The sequence below is a fragment of the Corapipo altera genome, unplaced genomic scaffold (genome assembly GCF_003945725.1).
Source record: "Corapipo altera isolate COAL_440 unplaced genomic scaffold, ASM394572v1 111, whole genome shotgun sequence".
Classification (NCBI taxonomy): Eukaryota; Metazoa; Chordata; class Aves; order Passeriformes; family Pipridae; genus Corapipo; species Corapipo altera.
The window spans coordinates 185615-210282 of NW_020884973.1; the positions used below are offsets into that span (position 1 = coordinate 185615).

Here is a 24668-nt window from a genome sequence, read left to right on the forward strand (position 1 = left end):
GTTAATTCAAGAATTCTAGGGTGTTGCTGAGCAGAAAGTTGAAAGCACTGTCAGGGGCACATCTATACTGTACAGAATGAGTATTTTTTGGAAAACAAAAGGAAAGACTCTGTAACTTCAGCAAGTCTTTCTGCTATTTGTAAATATTCCCTACCAGAACCTCTGCATTTAACAGTCTCTCAATATTCTTAGGATAGATCTCCTTTTCCACTGGATCTGTAGCTCAGTTATATATACTTTTGAACTGCAAGTTGGTATGTATTTTCTTTCAATTTAAATTAAAAACTAACTTAGGAAATATCAAACACCAAGTAATCACTCAAAAGAGAAATGGGCACAAGCTGTGCCGGGGATTTAATTGTGGTAAGTTCGTGAACAAGTGTAAAATTCTGCATTCCTGGTAACAGTAAGGTAATGTTTTACCTTAGAGTGTGTGTACATGGTTAACAGTTCACCTTCCTGTGTTATTATAATGCACCCATGATTGTACAGTTGTCTGGGACATGTATGGTATTACTTTTAATGCGGGATAGCTGTATTACTGTCTAAGCACTGAGTTACACCTGCAGCTGGGAGACTCGTGTTTAGGCACTGAAGTACAATAAGACTGAGCAGGATGTACTGGGCATGATGGCTGCTGTGTCACTAAGGGGAGTCTTGTCCACCTGAAAGAAACCTGAGAGCTGAAGCTGATTTCCACTAAACGTAGATAATTTGTGGTTGAACATAACTTTTCTCTGTGACTTTGTTGTCTTGTGATTGGCTCAACTATCTAGTGGATGCAAGCCACTGCTTTCTGTTGGAGGTCACGAGCAGTAAAAATCCACCATCTGGTCACACATTTTTACCTTTACAATGGAATTCAATCTTCCTGATGCCTGCTGGCAGTGGTTATTCAGCTATATTTATCAATACTTGTGTTTCCAGAGTTATCTCCTCTTGGCTCTGATGTGTTATCCACATGATGTTGCTGGTTAGTAGAGCACCCAGTTGGAAAAAGCAATTTGGAGGAAATTCCTTTGATTTTCTTGGCTATTTTCAAAGCCAGTACAGAATTTTACACTTTTATAGGTTTACCTGTCAGAAAAGAGCATTACAGAACAACGTTGCTGGTTTTGGCTGTCTTCAACCAGTTGCAGATGTTTCTGTGCACTGATGCCCAAATGATCCCTCAGATCTCCAAACAGAGACAGGTTTGCTGGTGTATTTTACACTGACTGTTAGCACTTCACCTTGCCGGCCACAAAACACTAATGTGTGCTGGGCTTGAATACAATCTGAAATTGTTATTTGTCTGTGAGCTAAATAGTTGGTAGAAGTCAATCACCGCTCCGTGATGGAGTCCTTAGTATTGTCCACATGTTCTCTCAGCATCTCTTCCAGCCCTCAGTCATCCTGGTGACCTCTACTGGACCATATTCTAGCATATGCACGTCTGCCTTGTTCTGGTGAGCCCCAAACTGGCCCCAGCACTCTGGATGTGTTTGCCCAAGTGCTGAGCAGAGGGGAAGGATTACTTGTCCCACTGCTGGCTGCACAGCTGTTGGGGCTTCTCTGCCAGATGGCAGCTGGTTGGTGATGCCTGGGTGTTACTGCTCTATTGGATATTGATATCTGTCTTTGATTGAGAAAAGTTTTTATTTTATTATTAGATTATCACATATTATTATCTTATTTATTTTTTATTATATTTATCTATGTGCTTATTTGACTATTTCAGAACTTTATGAAGGAGTTAAATACTGCTAGTGAAACGAGCTTGGAGAAATACTTGTAACAGTTGTATCTACACCTCTGCAAATGCTCTCTTGTCCTGGTAAATATGCGCTCTTCTGAGCCTTTTTTAGCTAAATAGCTCGCACCTCCACCTGAAGCTCTGTAGCTCTTGTGTAGTAAAGTAAAATCAAAAAACAGGCATTGTTTCAAGAAAAGATAAAATAAACAGGTCATGCCTAAAGTGAGGAGTTCCAGAGATCAGTTAATACCAGTAAGCACATGGTGGGTCAGGGCAGAGTGGGCTCAAGTGGCCCGTGCTGAACTCTTCCAGCTTCAGCGTACGTCACTGCTCCTCTGCCTGTGCTGTTCCCCCTCATGTCCTGGTTGTGGGTGTGTCCAGAGTGCTGGCAGTGGGACTGGAGGCTGGTTTGGTTATTCCAGCTGTGAGCAGCAATGCTGGAGAGAGGTCATAGTGTAGCACTGTTCAAGAGTACAAGATTTAATTCCTCGTTCTAGTGAAAATGGGGAGCCTGAATCATTAAGGCAGGAGTGACACAGAAATTGTCTTCAAATGGAGAGCAGCGGTCCATCAAGCGTGAGCTCTTGTCTCTGAGAGAGGACAGTGTTGTGGGTCTGTAGAGGAGGAGACCATTTGCTTGGCTTGAATGTGGAAACTTAATCCAATGTAATTGCATTTTGTCCTGGTGGGTTGGGACACCCTGTCCTGATGGATAAAGATGGATAAAGATTTCTGCTTCTTAGACTTGCAATCCTGTCAAGTAAAGCTGCAGAAGCTTTCCCTGTTTGCTGTAGAGTCCCTGGATGGTCTGTGAGATTTGTGCTGTTTGCTTTGGGAGTGGCTTGGGGCAGTTCCACCAATTATTTGTATATTTCATTAGAAGTCATTTCCTGTGATCTCCTTGACTGATGATGTTTTAACTTCGTTCATTGCTGGGATTCTCATCTGCCGTTTCCAGCATTCTTAGTTGGCCCACTAAAAGATGATACCTCTTTCCACCCTGTTCACTTTGCTTGTATCTCAGGCCAGCATTCCTGGGATGCTGGTGGAGCCTGGCTGAGGTCCTGGAGACAAGCTGACAGTGAGCCAGCAGCAAAGGTGGCTAGTGGCCTCCTGGGCTGTTCTTGGCAGAGCACCTCCAGCAGATCAAGGGAAGTGATGCTCTTCCTCTGCACAGCATTGGTGAGACACAGTGCCGTGTCTGGTGCTGGGCTCCCCTGTATGGGAGAGGTGAGGACTTACTGGCCTTAGTACACTGAAGAGTCATGAGGAATATTAGTCAATTGGAGCATCTGACATACAGGGAGAGACTGAGAGAGCTGTGATTGTTCACCCTGCAGCAGAGGAGGCTCAGGGAGGTCTTAATCATGTTGTATAAATGCCTGATGTGGAGAGCAGAGGTGTTGGAGCCAGGCTCTTCTCTGGTGCCCAGGGACAGGTGAAGGGGCAACAGGCACAAACTGAAATACAAGAAATTCCACCTTAATATAAGAAAAAGAAATTACTGTGAAAGTGACTGAACACTGGAACAGACCCCCCAGAGAGACTGTGGAGTCTTCAAGCTTGGACATACTCAAACCCCAACTGGATACAGTCATGAGCAACTTGTTGTAGTTAACCCTGCCTTGAGGAGGGTACTGGGGGTCCCTTCCAACCTTATCCACGCTCTGGCTCTGGGATTACTGTCACTTTAAAAACCCTAAAGATACAAGGATTTGGGTTACTAGGAACAGGAAGAGACATTCAGAGGTCAATATGAAGCAAATGCCAGCAAAACTGAGGAGTGCTTAGACATATGTAGTAGTTAGTGCTTAGACAGATGATTGAGATGGACTCGAGAATTTCAAGCTGCTGGTATATCCTCCTGCAAACATAAGCAATAAAGCAAATAAATGAGGAGAAAAAAAACCAGAAAAAAACACAGAACTAAAAGACAGAAGGCCAGCACAGCAGATAATACACACAGAAATGCACCTCTGGTTTCAACTAGATGCAGAAATAGAGATTTTTTTGTGTGTGTTTTTACAGTCTGCATCCAATCATGACCAAATTTGTGGCTAGAATCAGCCATTTCCATATTCGTCATGGAAACGTTCCATTTAGCAGGTTGCTAAAGCAGGGGACTTTCTTGTTTTGACTGCTCTCTGTACCTCTGGGTTCTTTTGTTTGTTCTTTCATTTGTTCTTTTGTTTGTTCTTTCTGTTCTCTAAGTCCACACAGCCCCTCCAGTGAAAGTGAAATATGACTTGACTCTTTTTCAATACCTGAATCTTGTTTGGGCTTAGAGCTAGGGGCTGCAGCTCTGACCCCCAGATCAGCAGCAAGCAGCACCACTTTCAGTTGATAATCTGACTGTTAAATGTGAGTAACCATGTTTTGATCCAAGACCACCCAAACCTAAAGTAGCAAGAGGAGTCTGGTGCAGTTTAATTTTGCTAGAGCTAACAGCAAAAATTTTGCTTAAAATGTCAGTTGTGCCATTTTTGTAGTGAGCAATTTCTAGGCTTTGTTTTGAAATGGCTTATTGTCCAAAATTATCAGATTTTGTGCCTGACCAGCTGTATTTTCAACCGTTTTACTTACTAGGAAGCCAAGTCTGCTTGACTCGGCAATCTTCATAAGAACATCAGATTGCCCTGAGGTCCTATGGTTGCTAGGTCATGGCTGTGCCCTTTCACTTCCCTGTACTAGAACAACCTGCTTCTCTGCTCAAAAGGTGAAAAAATGGTTCAGCAGTGTTTTGAGGAATGGGCCCTTGTCAACCTTAGCCATGGAATGGAGATGATAGATTTGGGCACAGAAGCTGCCCTGTGATGTATTTTGCCTGGTACACGCTGTTGCAAAAGAAAAGCTTTGAAGTTGCCCTTCTCTTGCATCTGTTCCTCAAAGAAACTCGAAAGCCTGCCACTGCTGTGAACGAATGTGTGTGCCCTAAAGAGACTCAGGCTGTACAGCCCTGTGCCCTGATTATTTCCTTAGCAGAGTGAACATTAGTGCTCACTGTTTTCCCGGCCATGTGGCTGACGCACCTGCAGTGGGTGGCGTGGAGGTGAGGGAGTTGTTTGCCCCAGCTTTCCTGTGTCCTCCCAACAAGAGCTCACCTGAGCATGGGGTTAGAGGTGAGCAGGACTTATGGACTCATGACTGCTTCCATTCCCCACTCCTCCATCTTTCAACCAAAATTTCCTTAGCTCACATGCGGTTGCTAGATCTAAATTTCTTCCTTTGCCTTCAATTGACTCCTGGCACTGAGGCAGAGGGATCTCAAATAGCGATTTTTAGGAGTGGATAGCAATGACAAAATTAAAATAAGCTCTGTGTGTCCCTGGTGGCTTCCCAGAGGCATATAGCTCCTGCCTGATATGCTGAAGTCAGAGCCAGTTTGGAGGTTTGGAATAAAGTGAAATGGACGGAGGAAAGTACCCTGCATAGTGTTCTATGTTGCATTAGCATGTGTATATGCTGACTTCCTGCCTATAGGAAGGGGCACCGTGTGCCTCTGCTGCATGCAGCATGTCCACACAGAGCCGTGAAACCCACTACAAAGAAAGCAGGTGATCAGAGACTTCAGCTCTGCATGCTAGTGGGCTGCAGTGCTTTAAAGTTTCATTTTGTTCCACAATAATTTAAAAGGGTAAATCAGAAAATACTTTCCAACTTTAAAATTCTAGCCTTGGTAGTCTTCCAACCTTTATCATCACCAGCTCTTCCAGTGTGCATTACTTCATGAGTGGAAAGGGCACTAGGATGCACTGGGATTTTTTGCAGCTGAAAATATTTAACACTGTAGATGCAAAAAGCTTGGAACTCAAAACTGTGCAGAAATTCTGAGCAATTCCTAGCTTTACAGTTTTTAATATCACCAAATATGTAAACAGGAGTCAGTAAGGGTTGTATAATTTTTTGAGGAAAAAAATCTGTAATAAAGCAGACCAAGGTAAACCATAGCTACTCATTCTGATTTTAGTAAAACATGAGGGCAAAATAAAAATCTTTTATTTCTCCGCTTACAAACCTACAGTCAAAAAGTTTATCTTGTTATTTAGTTATAATCTGTTAAAAACCCTGAAGATTTACAAATTTTTCAAATAGTATTTTTTTTTAGCTGAAGTGTTTCATTAATCAAAATAATTACTTATTACAATTATTCACCAAAACTTCCAAACCCTTTTTTGGCTTGTGATTTCATTGTAGCTTTAGATGTGAATGCGTAAGTGTGACTGCTGAAGTACTTCATTGCAATGGGGGATGGACCTGGGTGATTATGTCAAGTGTTGTGTTTCTTATTCAAAATCATTACCCACAAAATGACGTGGCACAGAGATGCAGAAATTTTGGGTATCTGTTCAGGGTCTCTTCATCATGTCACAGCTCACACTATGGCTATTTGTAAAGTAAGAACCTTCTGCATTTTTCTGAGAGGCATTTTTGATCAGGTGCAGAGTCCTCTAGGCACCCCATGCAGAAGGGGACCCAATGGGATTGGGTACCAACTGGGAAATGCAGGAGCTGTATAGTAGCACAGCAGCATTTTAAACCAAAATATATTTATGGTTCCAAGGAAGGTATTTAATTTTTCCCCTTTTGTTTAATCTGAGGTGCCAGAGGGAAGGGTAATAATTGTCATTATAAGATGGATTGTACTTAACAAACCAAAAATTATTAAAAGTGTAAACTGCATCCATATTTTCAAAATAAGTCAAAACTGAAGGCAGTTTTGCCCAGATGTCTCCAATCTGTGTTTGTGGCTGTCACTGCGGGTTGGTGTTTTGGTCTGGACTGAAAAGAGTACAGATAGTGGGCAGTTCGTTTCTACCTCATTTCTGCTGGCGCTGCTTGGGGTAGGGAGGGTCTGGCCGGTTTGAACAAAGCACAGTAGACAAGAGCTGAAGTTCACAGGCAGGATGGTGGCTGGTGGGAGGCAGGAAGGACTGAGTCCAGCAGGCAGCTGTGGGGCAGCAGAGTTGCCGAACTGGTACCTGTAAGTAGGCTGAGGGAGGCTGGGCAGCTGGGAGGGTATGAGATACCAGGATATTTTAAGGAAGATATGAATAGGGTAACAGAGCTGTCCTTTCCTGGCAGAGCTCTACTACATTTGTTTGGCTTTCCTCAATCCAAACATTACTTTCTTGACATATTCAACAAGCACAGCTCTTCACACACACACCACTGTTTGCTTTTCTCTTGCTCCAGAAAAACTCTCCTCCTCCAAGCTCATTCTGTGGGCTGAGGAGTTCTTAGTGGAACAGGAGAGTGTCACCTTGGAGGGGGGAGCTGAATTACAGCCTGCCAGAGATCAGTGCTGAACATCAGTGGCATTTATTGCTCTGACAAAAATAAATATTTCTGCCTGACAAATTTATATGCAAGAAAATATGGATGAAACAAGCCATGTTCACAAGATTTACCTGGTTAGAGCATGGTTTCAGAAGCACAGCTCAAATGTTTTGACATCAGTTCTAACTTTGCTGTCTGCAGCCAGGTACATTTTCCCAGGCTTCTGTTGCACTGTTGTAGTGAGCGTTGCTACACATCAGTCCCATAGATTTTTTGATTATCAGCTGAAACCTCAGGCAAGGCCCCTGATTTAGCACATCAGACTGCATGAGCTTGTTTTCTGTGGGGTACACACAGCCCTGGGAAAGATAATGCTGTTAGCTCTCCAGCTGCAAAATATTGGGAGCAAGCAAACATCCATGGGAAATGACAATTTCCCTTTGGGAAACTGTTCCATCCCATGCAGATGAGCCCTGTGATGGGGCTCAGCACCCCTTTACGTTCCCAATCCATAGTTCAAGGGACTTGTGTGTTGCCACCTGAACAGGGAGCATTAAAAATGGGAAGCAGGAAACTTTTGTACCTGTGCAGAGAGGTTTGCTGTGTGCTAATCCTAACAACCAGTGTAATGGAATTGTACACTGGTTTACATGCTTCACTGGGAGAGTCCGACATGAGCTCAAACTGTGATATTGGCACTCCAGGAATTGAAGGCATGTCCCTGTGTGGATCTGAATCCCTGTAACATGGCGTTTGTTTTAACTAATATTTTAACATGTGAGCTGACAGAAGATCTGGTTTGCAGTCTTGTGCTGACAACTAGACACAGAGCTGCATTAGGGCATGAAGAAAATTCTGCCAAGGTGGTCATTTGTATGCAGTTCTGCAAGGGAAATCTGGTCCCACAAGATCCTATCCTGTTTGTGTAGGCAGCAATTGGACCTGTATGCAGATCAGGTTTTGTGCTGGGACAGAAAGTCAACCAGAGACTGGTCTTTCAGGAAAGTGCCTTTCATTTCCAGGGCTTTAAGACATCAAAAGGAGCTATTTACATTAGCAATTTGGCATCCTCTACTTGGCAGGAGTTGAGGACATTACAGTTGAGCTACTGCCCTATCAGTTCTAATCACCTCTCTGATCAAGCACTGGGCTGCACGTGGCTCACTACAGCCCTCCAGGAAAATATGCTGTCAAAAAAAGGGAATATTCTAATCTGGCATTTTCTGGGTGATGCCCTCAGCTGCAGCACTTTACATGACCACATTTGCATTCTTTTTTAGCTGATGCTGCCTCTTCTTTTTCCTCTGTCCTTACTATTGATGGAGGTGAAGTACTTGCAGTTCAAAAGTTCACGTGGCTCAGGAGATGAATGTGCTATATGCACTTTCCTCAGGCGCTGGTTGCTGCGACTGCTCAGCAGTGTCCAGGAGAGAGCACAGCAATGTGCCATTCGGAATGTGACCACAGCCCGGCTCACGGTCAGGTGAATATTGTGTGGGGTAAACGTGGGGCTATATCTGTTACAGTAAAGGCTTTCTCATGTTGTGTGTACTACTGGTTTGTGAAAACTACAAAGCCAATAGTTGTTAAACTAGAAGTTTGGTTCAAACCTGAAACTTTTCTTTACCCCTGCAGAGTCTGTGAGATGTTTTGGAAACTGTGAAAATGCTTTGACTTGGAATGAATTTTGTCATGGCTCTTTGCACTGTTTGTTTTTAATAAAACCATGTCCCTTTATGAGTTTTTGTCCTGGAAATCCTTGAGGTGATAAGAGTGCTTCACCTCCATCTGGATCGAAACCAGGCCAACAGTTGTTAGAAGCTGCTGGGGTGTGCTGGAGCCGAGGCCAAGCTCATGGTGCTGGCAGAGCTGCGAAACACAAGCACAGCTTTGTTTCTACCCTTTAGTAGGCATCTGGCCTTTCTGAGGGACGCACTCCTGCTTGGAGACTAGTGCCCTAAAATGCTCAGCATAGTTTAGGGTCAGACACCGTATTTTGAGTTAATATGCCTGAATTCTGTGTGTAAAAATAGTTTAAAATAGATAAACAAATACAAGTAAATGCAAGAGGCATGTACATATTGGTAATGTTTCCCAGCTGCAAGAATGTTTGAAATCCTGCTGAATTCCTGAATAAACAGAAGCGAGGGAGCACACCTTGGGTCCTCTCCCAGCTTCTCTGAAGAGGAGCTTTCCTGTAGAACCCTGCACAAATCGTGCTTGTTTACTTAATGTGTATGTTTCTGTTCTGTTAGCCATGAAGGCAGAGCAATCTGTTTAAAGAGCTTCATTTCCCAGTAAATTAAACAGCTGAGGCAGGATGAGGAGGAGACAATGATGTGGGAGATCTGATTTCGCCTGTGCTTCCCCTGTGACCTGGTGCAAGTGCCAAGTCTGCATCTCCACAGCTCCTGCTGCTCTGTATTTGCCAGTCTGTGGGTCGGGGATGTGATCCTGCCAAGCCGCAGAGCATTGGTGCCCCTGGGCATTCTCACCGGCTTGCTGTCCTTGTTCGTGCAATTGCTGTTAGAGATGTAGAGCTTTGCCTAAGTTAATTGCTTGTCACTTGTCTGCTTGTCGTGATTTAGTTTTATTGTATTTTGTAAGCATTATGAGAGAGCTCCCAACCATGTGGAATTTAGGAGAGTGGGAGGGCAAAGCTAAGGCATTGTTATTCATGTTCTGAGTACTGCTTTGCAGTGTCAGACAGCACAGAGACCATGCTGCTGAGCACCATGCTGCAGGGGTATTTTGAGATCAGTAATGGTTGTGGGCAGTGGTCACAGGGCTCCAATAAGAACATTTGTGATCATCAACCAAAGGGAATGTTTGAGTGTGTCCCTTGCCTGGTGAAGGATTGGGCAGAAAAAGCTGGGAACCTGCAGAGCCAGGGTGGGTTGTGTGTGCATGGAAATCAGCATCACCTTCCTGAGGGGTCTGTGTGGTGTTTACCATAAGATATTGTACAGAGTGAACAGCACTCAGCAGTAACTGGTTAAATCTTTGTTTTTTAAATTCTGTGTGCACTTCTGAATGTGTCCTTATTCTGATGCAGAGCAAGGTACCCTTAGTCAGGTTGAAGTTACCTCAAACTATGTGACATTTGCTAAGGGCAAATTAATGTATATTTTCTATTTTCCTCCTGTTTCCCTGATTTTGAATATGATCTTTCAGTAAGTAACATTTTGGATTTTAACGCGTTCACTGCTGTGAAAGGTTGTGTGAAGGAACCTGCAGCTCACAGAGATGAAGGTGCTAGTGTTTGTGCTGAACAGCACAATATGACAGCAGAATATGACTTAAATTCTAACAAAGTTAACATTAGGGTGGTTTCTAGGCCTGATTCCCAGAGAACAATGCATTTGTTAACTGAATGTTTCTTACTCTAGTAAGAGAGCCTCAAACTGATTTATGTTCCATGGTTCACAGAAAGGTGGAGATGCTGCCAAAATTGTCTCTTTCTCATTTCTGTTTTCATTGTAGACATTACAGAAAACAAAGCAAAATGTTTTTCCCTGCTGTTCGGTTCTTCATTTCATGCATATGCATTTCTAGGACATGCACTTCTGGAGCATACAGTCGAGTGCACATGCCTGGAGTCTCTGCAGGCTTGTGTGGCTTTGAAGCAGAGAACCTAAAGCATAAGTACAATATTTGCAGAATTCAAAAGAATTTAGAGAAACTGGAGTAGAGATTTTAAATTCCTGTAAATAAATTCAATCTCAAAACCAGGGTTGAGTTTTCACCTGCCTTCTGCTTCTGTCTTAGAGATGTTTATTGGACTGCAATAGGAAAGGAGATACAGAATGAAACTGCTCACAAATATAAGGAAAATCACTTGTGTTACTGGTTCCTGTTGACGTTCACTGTAATGCCATTTGTTGTTGACATGACATTACAGAAAGGATTTATTTGTGAACAGTCTTGAATGCTAAACCTGCTGACACACGGCAATGCAGGGTGAACATTGTACATAAATTGGATAGCATTATTTTTGCAGCACTCTAATTAGTCACTCTTAACACCTTCGTAAAATAGACATGTGGATCTGTAAATTCAGCTCCCAACATCTCCTTGCTTCCCAGCTGGAATGTATGTAGGATTCTCAATTCAAACATCTCAATCTGGCACATCTTATTTTCCCTGAGCCTCAGTTTTTAAACTTCAGCAAGTATTGGAAAAATGTTACCCTGCCTCTGACAGCATCCTCTGAGTCCGGAATGAAAGTTTGAAGCCAAAAACTAATTGCACGGGAATTTAAGAAGTCTTACTGATTTTAATTTAACCTGGAAAGTTTGGGGCTGGCTTTGCTGCCAGCGCTGCTCTTGCCAGGGAGTCCTTTCCCCTTTATTCTGAAGTTGCACACTTTGGTATTGCAGGTGGGCAGAGAGCAGATTAACACACAGGTTAATTTGCAAGTTCTTGCTCCCCTTGGTGCCCATAACCTACTTAAAGAAGTGGAAGCACAGGCTCTGTAGAGGGCTGGGAAGGGATTTTCTCATGCCCCTGGAGCGCAACCCCTGTCTTCAGAGGCTGTGCTCCTGCTGCTCCCTCCTCACACCCCACCACACTGCGCAGGGGCTGCCCCAGCACCCACTGATGGCTCTCCTGGGCTCAGACACCTCCCCCCAAAAGCAATGCACCATTTCCCTTTGATCGCCCGAATCGCGAATGCCACCATCATCACTTCCTGCTGTACAGGAACCACAGGGCCTGTGTTTAGCAGCCAGCTTAAGTATATATTCACATTTCAAGCAATGGAAAACCTCTTGTGCCCAAGGAGGGTGAGGAGGCACCGCACATCTGATTTTTCCAGGGCATTGAAACAATAGTAGTTGGAAGCAAGGGAGAGGCTTGTATAACAACAGGTGGTATGGGCCGTGGGTTATGGGTAGAAATGTACTTTGCTTAAGAGCTTTCACTTGAGCAGACTCCACAGGTTCCTTTAAAGCCAAACAGAACATGTCTTTCTGTGCAAGGGTATCAGGCAGAAGTAGGACAGGGTTTTGTCCTTTTGAACTATTAATACAGATCACAAAAAAAAAGTGCAAAATATACAGAAACTTTAAAAAATATGATGAAACTTTGTAGATCATTTATTTTTTATTATGGGTGATATTGTATTTGGTGTAAAACACAAAACATGTTTCGATATATCCTTTCCCTGGTGGTAAAAGGAGGCGAAAAGGAGAATCCAAATTCACTTTCCATTGAAACCTCTTGGACTTCAAACGTCTGTTTTTCCATGAAAGGTACTGTTCAAAAAGTCATGTTTCATTTCTAAAACCCAAAGAAAAAGGGAAGTGTGGCCAGCACACACTGGTACTGTCTTCTGAAGGAGTTTTAGCAAGTTATGTGGGTTGATAAATCACCTAACATCAGCCTTGGCACCTGTGCAGGGTTGAAGAGGAATACAGCATCACTCTGGTGTATACATTTCTCTCGCATGAGGCAGAAATCATCAGATCAGCTATGTTAAAAGAGCTTCTGTATGTGCAATGTCTATATGATTTACACAGTGATTTAAATATCTGTAGATACCAGCTCTCCAAGGAATTTTACCTACTGTGACTCACATCTTATGTTGCAAGTTTATCTGTAATTGTCATCTTTTACTGAGGGATCCACAAAACTTAAAATGTTTTTGGTAATTATCTGTAAATATTAGCTCTATTGTCAGCAGCAACAGTTTGAATTGTTTTATTGTAGGAAAGTGGGAGGGAGCCACTGTTTTGGCAAGTGAGAAGCAAATAGTATAAAGCCAACTGTTGAATTGGAGTAATTAAATCCAGCAGCAGTAGATATTCAGAGTGAAGTTCAGCCGAGAGTTTCTGGCTGGTGAAGGCAGCTGTGCTACATCCATGTGTGAAGTACAGGTTGGTGTTCCTCAGAGAAAGCTTCAAGACGGAACCTTGTGCATCCACCGTGTCCCATGGAAGCCGAAGGGGTTTGGTGCTGTTGCTTTTCCAAAGTGTCTGTCAAGTGCTTCCAGAGGGTGAATGTTATCGTACCTATAAAACAACCTTGTTGTTCTTTTGTACAGTTTGTGCCAAATGAAGTCGTTGCCAATGCTTAACAAATAATTTTGGTATAAATTGTTGACTGTCTCCCTGAACAGATTATCCTAAATACAAGTCCAATACACTGTGATCATGTGCTGTAGAGAAAGCCTCCTGTATAACAACATATATGGGCACAGGTTTTCTCTTGTTCCTTGCCTAACTTCGATGCATCCATAGTTTCATCTTAAACAAAACAACAGCATTGCCTGAGGCTGTAACTACCTTCCCTGCTAGTAATTGCCCTGGGATCCTGGCATGAGGTGAGTGCCCTGGTACTGCTGCAAATTTGGCAAAATCATTGCACATACAGTTCAGAAAGCCACTCGTGCTGCTGAGAAACTGCACCATTTTTTTTCAGAGAAAGATTATTGAATTGAGGTCATAAATTTATAAATGAACAGCAAGGGATTTTTATTTGTTTCAAAACCCCTTATCGCCTTCATCCAAGGATCTTGTCTATCTGTAATATAGCCTTTGTGGTGACGAATGGTTTTAATATTTGTCCCAGTTTGCAGGTTTTTCTTTTTTTTATTTTAATCAAGCATGGCAGAAATAGGAGTGATTAATATTAAGAAAAATTTGCAGCTACCCAGCCTCAGAAACCATCCTGTTTCAGAGTATTCCACTTTCTCTTTTCATCCTTTCAAATAAGCTGATTAGATTTTGCCTGAACTCAAGGCATTAAGCCTTTGAAAGATGAAGGTTCACTTTATTAAGCTCTCTCAAAAAGAAGCCCAAGGTCTAGTCCCAGCCTTACTTTGTATGATGGCCTATCCTAACTGTTTCACCACTTCCTGAGCCTCAGGGACAAGCAAACAAAAGAATATAAAGGGAATGAGGGTTTTGCCCCTGGCAAAATGCATTTTTTCACTCCCTCACTACCATGCCGGGCACATACCTGCCTCAGGAAGCTACTGATGGGAACAGGGACTGAGATGACTGAGAAGAAGTTCCAGCCTGAGTTGCAACCCTGTGTATCCTTGGGCTGGACTGGGGTTGTTTTAAGGAACACGATAAGAGGTTAGGACACAATAAAGAACAGATCATGAACATTAGTTGTGAAGGAACTGCATCTCTGTGAACCTGAGTGTAGAAGCTAGTGTCAGGAGCCCACATGTTTATTTTTTCTGGTGTGATATTAATCTCTTTCTAGGACAATCAAGATTGTCTCACCAGGGTCTATATATATTTGTAAGTTTAAATACAGTATAACAAACAAGTGCCATACAAACCAGCTTAGTATTTTTCTGTAGATACATGCAAAATTGCTCCAAGGAAGAAGCAAAATTTTTTTCTCTATTAAAAATTGTATGAATTTCTCATATCATCATGTTTCTGCTTGTTTCTGCATGTTCTCCAGTCTTAGTCAAGGCAGGAGTTTTTTGGTATCGATCTGTAAGAGGAAAATGCAAAAGGAAAAATAAAAAAAAGAAAGAGGAAAGCAGGTAATGTTATCAAGATGGCAAAGGGAATCCACAGGTCCATCTAGCTCAGCCAAAAAAAGTTAGGGAAACAATTTGTTTCTGTCAAAGAAGGCTGTAAGAGCACGCAGGCAAGTAGGACACGTTCCAGAGCAATCAGTGTGAGCTTTTGGATCAGCCCTAATGATCCGTATGTTGTAAAGCTGATCTGAGATTTTGATTTCAACTGGAGGAGGAAGTGACCCCTCTGATAAATCTTTTGCTTTTCTTATTATTCACACTGCGTTATTCTTAGTGTTTTGTTTTGTCTCATGGAGCAGCAATGAGGAACTCTCTGGGGTGGCAGTGCACGATGAAGCCTCTGTACAATTTGAGAGTTTGGCTCTCAGAAACTTTGAGGTCTATTACTGTTAACAAGCCATATGAGATGGGACAGGTGGGAACTGACTGATGGCAGCAGGAGCTCCACAACATCAGCAATAGCCCAGGCATAGAAATGATCTGTGCTCCTTCTTGATGCTAATCTGTTTTCCATGGCTTGATAATTAAGTGGGGCTATAATAGATAGAGGAAAAATAACTCTATACTATACAACCCATTGTTAAGCTACTTAAAAGAAAGATTCCCTGTAGTCCAGCTCCTTCAGCTTTGGATCACTGGTAGACTCTGAAGCATGGCTTCTATATCTTATTTTCAGTAGTTAAATTGCATCAGCAAAGTGCTGAGTTATATCTATTGCCATAATTAGCACCTGAGGAGGGGAGGAGATGGTCTCTGAAAGCAGGAAGAGGATAAGAAGCAGCCCATTGGACAGGCTCCATTCACAGAGTGTTACTGAAGGCTTTGTGGGGACTGGCTGAAAAAGCTCAAGAAGCAGCAGGCATCAGAGTTTCCCACATAGTCAGGTTGGAGTGGGTTAGGTGGGGAGCTGTAAGAGTCTGATGCTTCCCATCTCATCCGTGTGTAAGCATATCCAGGAGAACAGGTTTAGATGTTGTGTTACTGGCAACACAAAAGTATGAACATTAATATTCCTCCTGAGCTCAACTCTGTGTGTCCTCCAGAGGCATCTCTTTTAATCTCATTTTCTCCTTGCCCAAAGTCTCAATGGTGATTCAAGTCCGTGAAGACTTGCTGGGGTCGTGGCAGAGCTCCCTCCTCTCCTCTGCTGCCAGTTTATTTCCTTCCTGTGCACCACGCTCAAGGATGAGCACACTTGTCTTAAACAGTGAAGTTTCAGAGATGCATACCGAAAAGTTGTGAGTTATACCCTGTGTGCAGCACCGTTTTCCTCCCCTTGCTGTACCTTGCCCAACTGACGAATCAGCAAAGTCCGGGGCAGGGGAACCTCCTTGATGGCTCAAAATGAGACAAACACTTCAGCTGTGTTGTCACGCAGCTCACAGATTTTTCTCACAAAGCAAAAAATAACCAAAGGAAACATCTCTCTGAATGTTGTGGAGGATGACAATGTTACACCACTGTCCATGTAGACATGGGTCATGAGCTGGTAAAACCACATTTTGGGTGGTGGGATGTTTCCCTTGCTGTTACTAATGCTTAGTGTCACCCCTCATGCGGAGCCTTGAAGTTTTCTGGGGGATTAGTGAGCTTGTATCTGCATAGGACCTCTCTGGAGGCCTTTAACAAAGCATTTAAACATTTTCTACTCATCCAGCTTCAAAACTGCTGTATTTTGAATAATAAAAGGGCCCTAGTGAAGAAGTTATTCCTGATGCAGATTTTGCCAGTGTGCTGTCCTGCTGCCAAAGCTTCTGGGCTGGTCTCCAGGCATTTTGGCACTGATTGCTTTAATTGCTTCTTGATTTAAATAACCTGCTCTTTTCTAAACCTTCCTTTTCAAATTTCTGCTTTTCCTGCTATGTGATTCTCCTCCTTTTCTTCCCTTTTGTATTGCTGATCTGCTCTTCTTCCTCTGACTGTTTCGCTGTTTCCTTTTTACTTATTTCCACCTCTCTGTTCCTGCTGTGGGGAGGTGACTTGTGACTCCTTCCCATCGCAGCTGCTCAGGACAGCAGGTATTTCTTTCAGAGGTGGGTGGTTTGAAGGGAAAGTGGGTGGATTACACCTGGGAGGGAGAGAGCCCCAGGATCCCACTCCTCAGCTATCATTGCCCTCCTGGCTTTGGCATGAAATGTCTGCTCAAAGGCCGGCAATCATCAAAAATGATGCAAAGTCTTTCTGAACCTGTGGTTCCCTCCATGGGCCGGTATTGAGGCTCATTCCTCCTGCAAACCCCCCTCTGTGATGACCTGCTGAAAAGCATTTTCTGCACTGCTTGAGTTTTAAGCACTGGAACATTCAGGAGGGAGACAGCTGGGTGCCAGTGCAAAGCTTTTGGAGCACTTAAAAGTCACAAAGGGGTTTATGTGGTTTGTGTTCACTGTGAAAGCTTTGTGTTTTGCCTTTTCTAGGGGCTGGATTTTCTCCCTAATGAGCATTTTGTAAACATACCTTTTTAACTTGCTCTAAAACTGCAGCAGAGAAGCTTAGTGTTTCCGCTTTGTACAAGATCAGACATACTAATTCTCCATAAGTACAATATAATCACTCATGGTATTGACATTTCCCATACTAATGATTAATTCCTAATTTTACAGTTTCTTACATGCCTAATATAGCATTCTTAATGTGAGAGACACTTTTCTTTTTGACTTGTCTTACCACATTGGCTTCTGATGTTCAGAGATAACATCTAGTCTGAGAATTGTTCGGTGCTGCTTGTCCAGTTCACATAACATGAGGACGCTGAGTGACAGCAAATGAGAGCTTCAAGGACACTGCATGACATCACGAGGCTTCTTGCTCTCCCACATCTCACTTCAGCTGCTTCTTCAGGTGAGCATTTTTCATGGTAGAATGGAACTCAAAGTACACTGGGTGTATCAATAGGCTTTCTTAAATACAGAAACAGCAACTTTGAGGTCATGAAGTCCTTGGGTCACAAATAGCTGGAGCCTAGAAAGGTCATATCTGTGTATTTCCTTTGTTCCTAGACTCTTCTCAAAGCATCCCCTATCCTCATTGTTGATCTAGTATGTATGTTCCTATGTAATTTTTCTTCTTTCGAATTGGATGTCAGTGTTTCCTCCAAAAGCAGAGCAAATGTGTTGGCATAGTCCAAATATCAGCAAGGAAAAGTTCACCTGATGTCAGGGCAGTTTGGATAATACATCTATACTTAGTACCCCTGTACTTGCTCTGTAAATAATAGAAGAATATTTAGTAGGCTTGAATTTTGCTGGCTAAAGCTTTGAGTGCACTGGAAAATGTGTAGGCACAGAAAGGGATGTTATTAATCTGGAAGAAGCAGCCTTTAGAGCAGGTTTGTGGTGCTTTCAGATGGGTTGGAAGTGCACAAGCTTTCTGCATTTGGTATTCTGTGGCCTGTACCAGGGAAAAACTTCAGCCTGAAGGATAAGAGGTGGGCATAAGAAGATGGTGCAATATTTTGCCCTTTTAAGACTTCCCGGTTGACAAATTTGCAGCCAATAGTGCCAGTGGATGATCTTTGCAGTTATTCCAAGCTTCAGAGATGTGTAAAAAATATTTTATTTTTTCTTTTTGTGTAATTTGTTTTGCATAGTGACAGTGATACATCTTCCTGCCTCTAAAAGTATGTTTTGATTCTTTCTATAAAGTAATTGTAATTATACATCTCTGAGAATCAACAGTTGCTTGTGTCAGGGGTAACCCAGGGAAATGCCTGTTGTGTTGCTGTGGGAGCTCATCTCCTGTAACCTGCACTATGTCTAAGAAGCCACTTCCTTCTTAGTCCTCCTCAACTTTTGCCAGCAGCATTGCACTCCTGGAAAAGGTTTTTGCCTTACTGATACATTTCTTACGTTTTCTCTGGGAAAGTATGAAATTCTTTCCAGCATGGTAAGTGAACTGCTATCCTGTTCTGTAGCAGGCTCTAGTCCTGCAGCTTGAGAGAGTCTGGCTTTCTGTTGGGAGCTCTGAACTGCAGCTGAACCTCAGCTTTGGAGGAGGAGGCAGAGGATGTGGGAGGCAACAGAGAAGGTGAGAGGAGATGATGAGTAGTTTTTTCCTTGGTTGAGCTTGGAGCAAGTGACTTGGGGGCACAGCTACGCCCTCTCCAACAGGCTTCTCCTAAGGCTTTGCTTGGCACTGTGTCACTTTTCCTTGGCTTCCTTGTGTCCTGTATATCTCCACATAGACACCATCTCATCTCAAAAGACTGTAAACCAGAGAAGATTGTTCAGCCACAGAGCAGGGTTTGATAATACTTCAGCATTTTCTTTTGTTCCACATAAGGATGCAACTGAGACAAACCAATTTTTTATAAAGGAGAAAGATGAAGGCATGAGGCAACCAGAGCAATGGCCTGGCTGTGTCTGGGTTGTGACCTCAGTTGGAAGCAGGCAGGACTGAGACCTGTTCCAGCATCTTTGCTTGTGCAGCTGACGATTTCTGCTTCCAGCATTGGCTTCCCTGTAGAAAAGGCTGGGCTGACTCTGGTATATTTTAGGCTGAAATTGTATTTTACACCTGAATATAGAACTTTTTTTCTTAAAAAAGAACAAAGAACCCCCCCACTCCCACCCCCGATATTGAAATTTTGGAGATTGTATTAAAAGAAAAATTGAAACTTCCTTACTAAAACCAAATTTCAACCATTTCTAAAAAGACATCCTACCTGTGTGTAAAGTAAGATATGCAGGTATCCCCAGAAATGCCAAGGCAGTGGAAGAATTCAAAAGTTTATTTAGAAGGCCAGAACATGAGAAACTTGCAAATACCTGCCAGTGCTGTTTGAGCACTGGCCCCAGGGAGGAAGAGGCAAGTTCCTACCCTCTCCAGGGCTTCTTTATCCTCTCTGTTCCTCCCCCACCTTCCCAAGGCCTCTGTACGTGTGTTGGGTTATCTCTCTCCAGCATAGGAGAGAGGGAGATAACACAGCTCTCTCTCCAACCCCCTCTGCACTGCAGAAGGGGAAAAAACCATCTAACCCTCTTGATAAGGCACTTCAGCCTTCCTAAGCGAAAACCGAGTTTCTAGCTTTCCATTACAAATTCTTCCAAAAGCAAACTACTGCTACACTGTGCTTCCAAACACAAAGCTCTGCTAGGAGCTGGGTAGCTTGTGCTGCAAACGTGGGGTTTATTCCCGTGTGTAGCATCCACTTTATGCAAAACCAGATCTTAGTTAAAAGCATCTCACATGGTGAGGCAGAGATGCTTTCAGGCATTTTGATCTTTTAAACATGACTTCCCTAAAACAGTCACTGCTTTGCCCAACAGAAGTGTCTCTGCCTGTCTACTGCAAATCCCTGGAGGTACCATGACAACAGGGCTCTTGCCCAGGTGCTCACTGTGACTTTGATAGAATCTGTGATATTTATTTTGGCTATATTTTAAATAAAGGAAAAAGGAAGGAACTGGAGAAATATGGTGGGTATTTTGGGAGACTGGGAGGAGCATTTCTGCTGGCTGAGGTTGGGAAGAGATCTGTTTACTTTTCCTGTCTGAAAAATGTGTTCGAAGAACAGAAGCATATTCCTGTCAGTCTTCATTGCAACAAGCACATACTCGAATCAGAATACAAAGGTGTAACAAGTGAAAGCCCTCTGTATTTGAAAAGGGGCTTTCTCACGCTTCAGATTTCACTTGGTAAGGTAAAGCACCTACCTGTGTCTGGATCCCTTTCCCCACCCACGACGTGGGGCAGCCCAGTTCTAGTTCCATTTCCATCTGAAGAACCATTGCGATGCTTTGAAGGACGGGGAAAGGGAACTCCAGGGGTTTCTCAGGGGTCTTTTCAGGCCCTGAGCCTGGAGGGGAGAGGTGCTCCCCCTCCCCCCCCGCACGTGGCCCCATGGCCGGCAGGGACACAGGACACCGGGCGTGGAGAGGAGGCAAGAGGGTGTTTATTGTGGGGGATGTTACATTTATAGGGTTTAGGAGGATTCACAAAGTAACCAGTTAGAAGTCTCAAGGGGCTTACAGGAACACCCAATCACAGGAAGGAGTTAACAAAGGCCAATGGGAAACACCTCAGGACACCTTCCCAGGACATTCCTGCATGGATAACACTTGTCGTGGGGGGTGCTGGGAAGAAGAAGCATGTGTTTGCAAACAGAGCACCAAAAGCCATTTTAAGACATGTTTAAACAACAGTTTTTCCCATATAATGCAGATTTAGCGCTACACCTGTGTGCTCTCAGTAAAAGGGAGTGGGGTTGAAGAGGATTACCATCTGTAATCTGGAATTGCTTTACACGCTCTGGATGGTGTCAAAAGAGGTGACAGACATTCTCCCAGCTTATTGCTCTGCCTGCAGTGCCCAAGCTCTCAGAGTTGGTTCAAGGCTGTACCACCATCGTGGTTAACGCAAGGTTGGAACATTATTGTGAGAGTTTTGTTCTAACAGCTCATGAGAAAGGTGTGCTGCCAGGAAGAAAGTGTCTTAGAAGGATGTTTCTTCCCATCTGCAGCAGTGCTGGCCAAGGCTCAACCTGGAGCAAGTTCTAGACAGGGCCTAATGCTGATTTTAGTAGAGCAACAAAGAGATTTGTTACTTTCACAGGTCTTTGGGCTATTCTTGGAGCTACATCATTCAGAGATAAAAAATCTTTGGTATGTTTAATGTGTGTACCTATAATTCTGGGCATCTGTAGCACAGTCTCCAATGTGGGTGATTAGTTTGAAGTCTCACATCATCATCATGGCTAAGCTTCGTGAACAAAGATTTGGGAAGGGCTCTACCCACATCTGTTACAAGCATGTTGGTGGCTAAAAAGGCCAATATGAGATAGACACGTCCGGTTGCAAAAGGCACAGCAGAAAGACTCCTTAGGTGGTATATTCTGCGAGACATGATTCTTTCTGCATTGTCTTTTCTCCTCAAGGGTGATCCTGCGTGCTTTCTCAAAAACATCAGCAGCATTATAGATGATGTGTCTCCAGACCTCCCAATTGGAGGCCAGAGTAGACCAGTTCTGGTGATCAATATGGCCAAGGCTGAGATGTTGTCTTAGGGAGTCCTTGTATCTTCTCTTCAGGGCTCCTCTCATGCGGCAGCCAGTGGTAAGTTCACCATAAATCAAGATCTTAGGGAAGCGGTGGTTGGTCCTTCATCCTGGAGACGTGCCCTGCCCAATGCAACTGCATTCTCAGCAACATGGCCTCAATACTTGTGATTGCTGCTTGTTCTGGAACAGATGTATTGGTCACATAATCTGACCAGTGGATGTTTGGGATTGTACGGAGACAGCATTGATGAAAGTGTTCTAGGATTTGCAGGTGGTGACGGTAGATGACCCACGATTCGGATCCATATAAAAGAGTGGACAGTACAATGGCTCTGTAAACACTGATCTTTGTGCTTTTCTTCAAGTGTTTATTTCGCCAAACTCTTTTATGAAGCTTTCCAAAAGCACTATATGCCTTTGCTAACCTGTTGTCTATCTCCCCATCAATCTTACCATCCCAAGGAGGTGAGGCTACCTAGGTAATTAAACTACTGGGCTGATTTGAGCTCTGATTGGCCAATGGTGATGTGGGGATGATGGAAGACTTCCTGAGGTGCAGGTTGATGGAGAACTTCTGTCTTCTTTAAGCCCAAAGAGCTCAGCTGCGTCTGCAAAGCAGCGTGTTAAATGCTGTAGAGCTGCTTCTGTGTGAGCGACGAGGGTGACGTCATCAGCATAAAGCAGCTCCTGGACAAGACGAGGTCTTGGTGTGGGCCTTCAGTCGCCTTAGGTTGAATAGGCTTCCATCAGTATAATATCAAATGTAGATACCGTCCTGATCATCGAGGTCTGCCGTGGCCCTTTGGAGCATTCTGCTGAAAAAGACTGTGAGTAGGGTTGGTGCAAGAACGCAGCCTTGTTTCACACCATTGGTTATTAGAAAGGGCTCAGAAAGTGTGTTGCCATATCTGACTTGGCCGTGCTGATCCTCATGGAGTGAGATGATCATTTTAAGGAACTTGGGGGGACAACCTAAACGTTCCAAAATCTGCCATAGACCTTTTCTGCTCACAGTATCGAAAGCCTTGGTGAGGTCAACAAAGGTTACATAAGAGACCTTTGTTCTGTTCCCTACACTTCTCTTGCAGTTGTCTGAGAACAAATACCATGTCTGTGGTGCTCCTGTTGGCTCTGAAACCACACTGACTTTCAGGTAGAATTCCTTCTGCTATAGTGGGTATTAGTCTGTTCAAAAGTATTCTTGCCAGGATTTTGCCAGCAATGGAGAGCAGAGTAATACCAAGATAATTTGAGCAGTCTGATTTAACTCTTTTCTTCTTATACAAGGTGATGATGAGTGCATCACAAAGGTCTGATGGTAGTTCGCCTAGTTCCCAACAGTGCACCACAGACTCGTGAAATTTAGCATGGCCCCCATGTTTCCAGACTTCAGGTGGAATTCCATCAACCCCAGCTGCCTTGCCAATTTTCACCTGCTGTGTAGCCTTAAGGGTTTCTCCCAAAGTGGGGGCAATATCCAATTCATACTTCACTGGTTGCTGTGTGATGTACTGAATTGCTGAAGTCTCACAAATGCCACAGGAAAATGTTTTCCAAAGGTCTAAGTAGACAATTTATGCATTAGCAGCTTTCCTGAGCTGTCCCTCACCGCAGCACCCTGTGCTCTGGAAATCCAAATGTGTTTATTCTGGTGGCACTGTGGCACGATAAGGCTGGGATCACACAGACCACCGGCATACCAGGCTCAGCCCTGGGGGGAGAATACCCATGGCCTCACTTTTCAAGTTATTCTGTTTTGTAGTGCTTTAGAGAATCAAAGCACAGCTCACTTTGGCATCAGCTGAAGCTGTTGAATAATCAACATTTTACAAATCCAGCCCCAGCCTCTCATGCTGAGCACAGAATGATGAACATACAATTAATAACTATTTCTGCAATTAGTGATTGAACAAGACCTCTGTAGCACAGGTGTATCCCATTCTCCAGGAAAATATTGTTATCCAGTTTTGAGACCATCCATTCCTCTTCCCGCAGTTCCCTCCCTCCCTCCCCACATTTCAATCCCAGCTGGGGGGAGAACTCAGCATTCCTGCAGACAGGAACCTCACCAGTTAGATCCTAGGAGGTTATTTCCAAAGCTTTTCCTTCCCGTCTTGAAGGGATAAAACCAGGATCCTACTTAAGAAAAATACTTGTTTGCTGCATGAGGCACACGCACATTCCAAATAGTATTGGAAGTGTCTTAGTTCGTGCCAGGACGGGGTTGATTTTTGCAATGGCCAGGAGGGGGGATGACCAGGATCCAGAGGTTATTCTGTCATTGCCAGGGGTGGGGGAGGGGGGTGGGGTGGTGATGGGAAGGGAGTCTCTTCCAGGGAGAAGGGGTCTCTCCTGGTTGAGCAAGCCTGCAGAGGGAGCGAAGGGATTGCTGCTTCCGAGCAATCATGTGTGAATCATTTGCCTATCTTGTACACTTTGGTGTTAATATTATTGCTGTTACTGTTCGCTTTCTTATCTCATTGCTGTTTCCAGTAAATTGTTCTTCTCTCAACCTGTGATTTTCACTTTTTGTGCCTCCAGTTCTCCTCTCCAGCAGGGGTGAGAGGGGGGAGGTGAGAGAGAAGCACATGGTTTGGAGAGTCTCAGGAAGACCACTAAATTGTGGAGTACCATTTGTAAATCATGACACACAGGCACTTTTCTTTTGGAATTTTTTGATCTTCTGAAGAAATGACTTCATAGTAATTATTTTCTTACCATACCTATATGTTTAAGTAATCCTAAACTACCAAAGTCTGTATCTGGCAATGCATTGTCATTCATATGGTGGAGCATCAGCATGCCTTTAATATCACAGCCCTGGCTTCTGTATTAGGACCAGACAGGATAAATACTAGAAAGAGTGAAGTCACAACCTACCTTGCAGATGCTGCCTGTAGGGTTGCAATCACATGGTAAAGGTTCCATGACCTCTACAAATAGAGATCTAACTTTATACTGAAACACAGTCCTTGGAAGCCATCAACCCTTTCCAGGTCATGGCTTTGCACAGAACATTCAAGGGGTGGTAGAAATGCTCGTCTCCTAGGTCAGGCTGAGAACCAATAAAGAGATCTGCTAAACAGTTACTTTGGGTTCTCTTCCATGCATCTGAATCCAGGCTAATCCATCCCGGATTTTTAAGCTGGTGCTCTTGT

At 43.6% G+C, this 24668-nt stretch overlaps 1 protein-coding gene across 5 annotated transcripts in view; it reads left to right on the forward strand.

Annotated features, from left to right (window-relative positions):
• KCNIP1 (potassium voltage-gated channel interacting protein 1) overlaps positions 1-24668 on the forward strand; it is a 469203-nt gene that overhangs the window by 174090 nt on the left and 270445 nt on the right. The window lies entirely within an intron of this gene.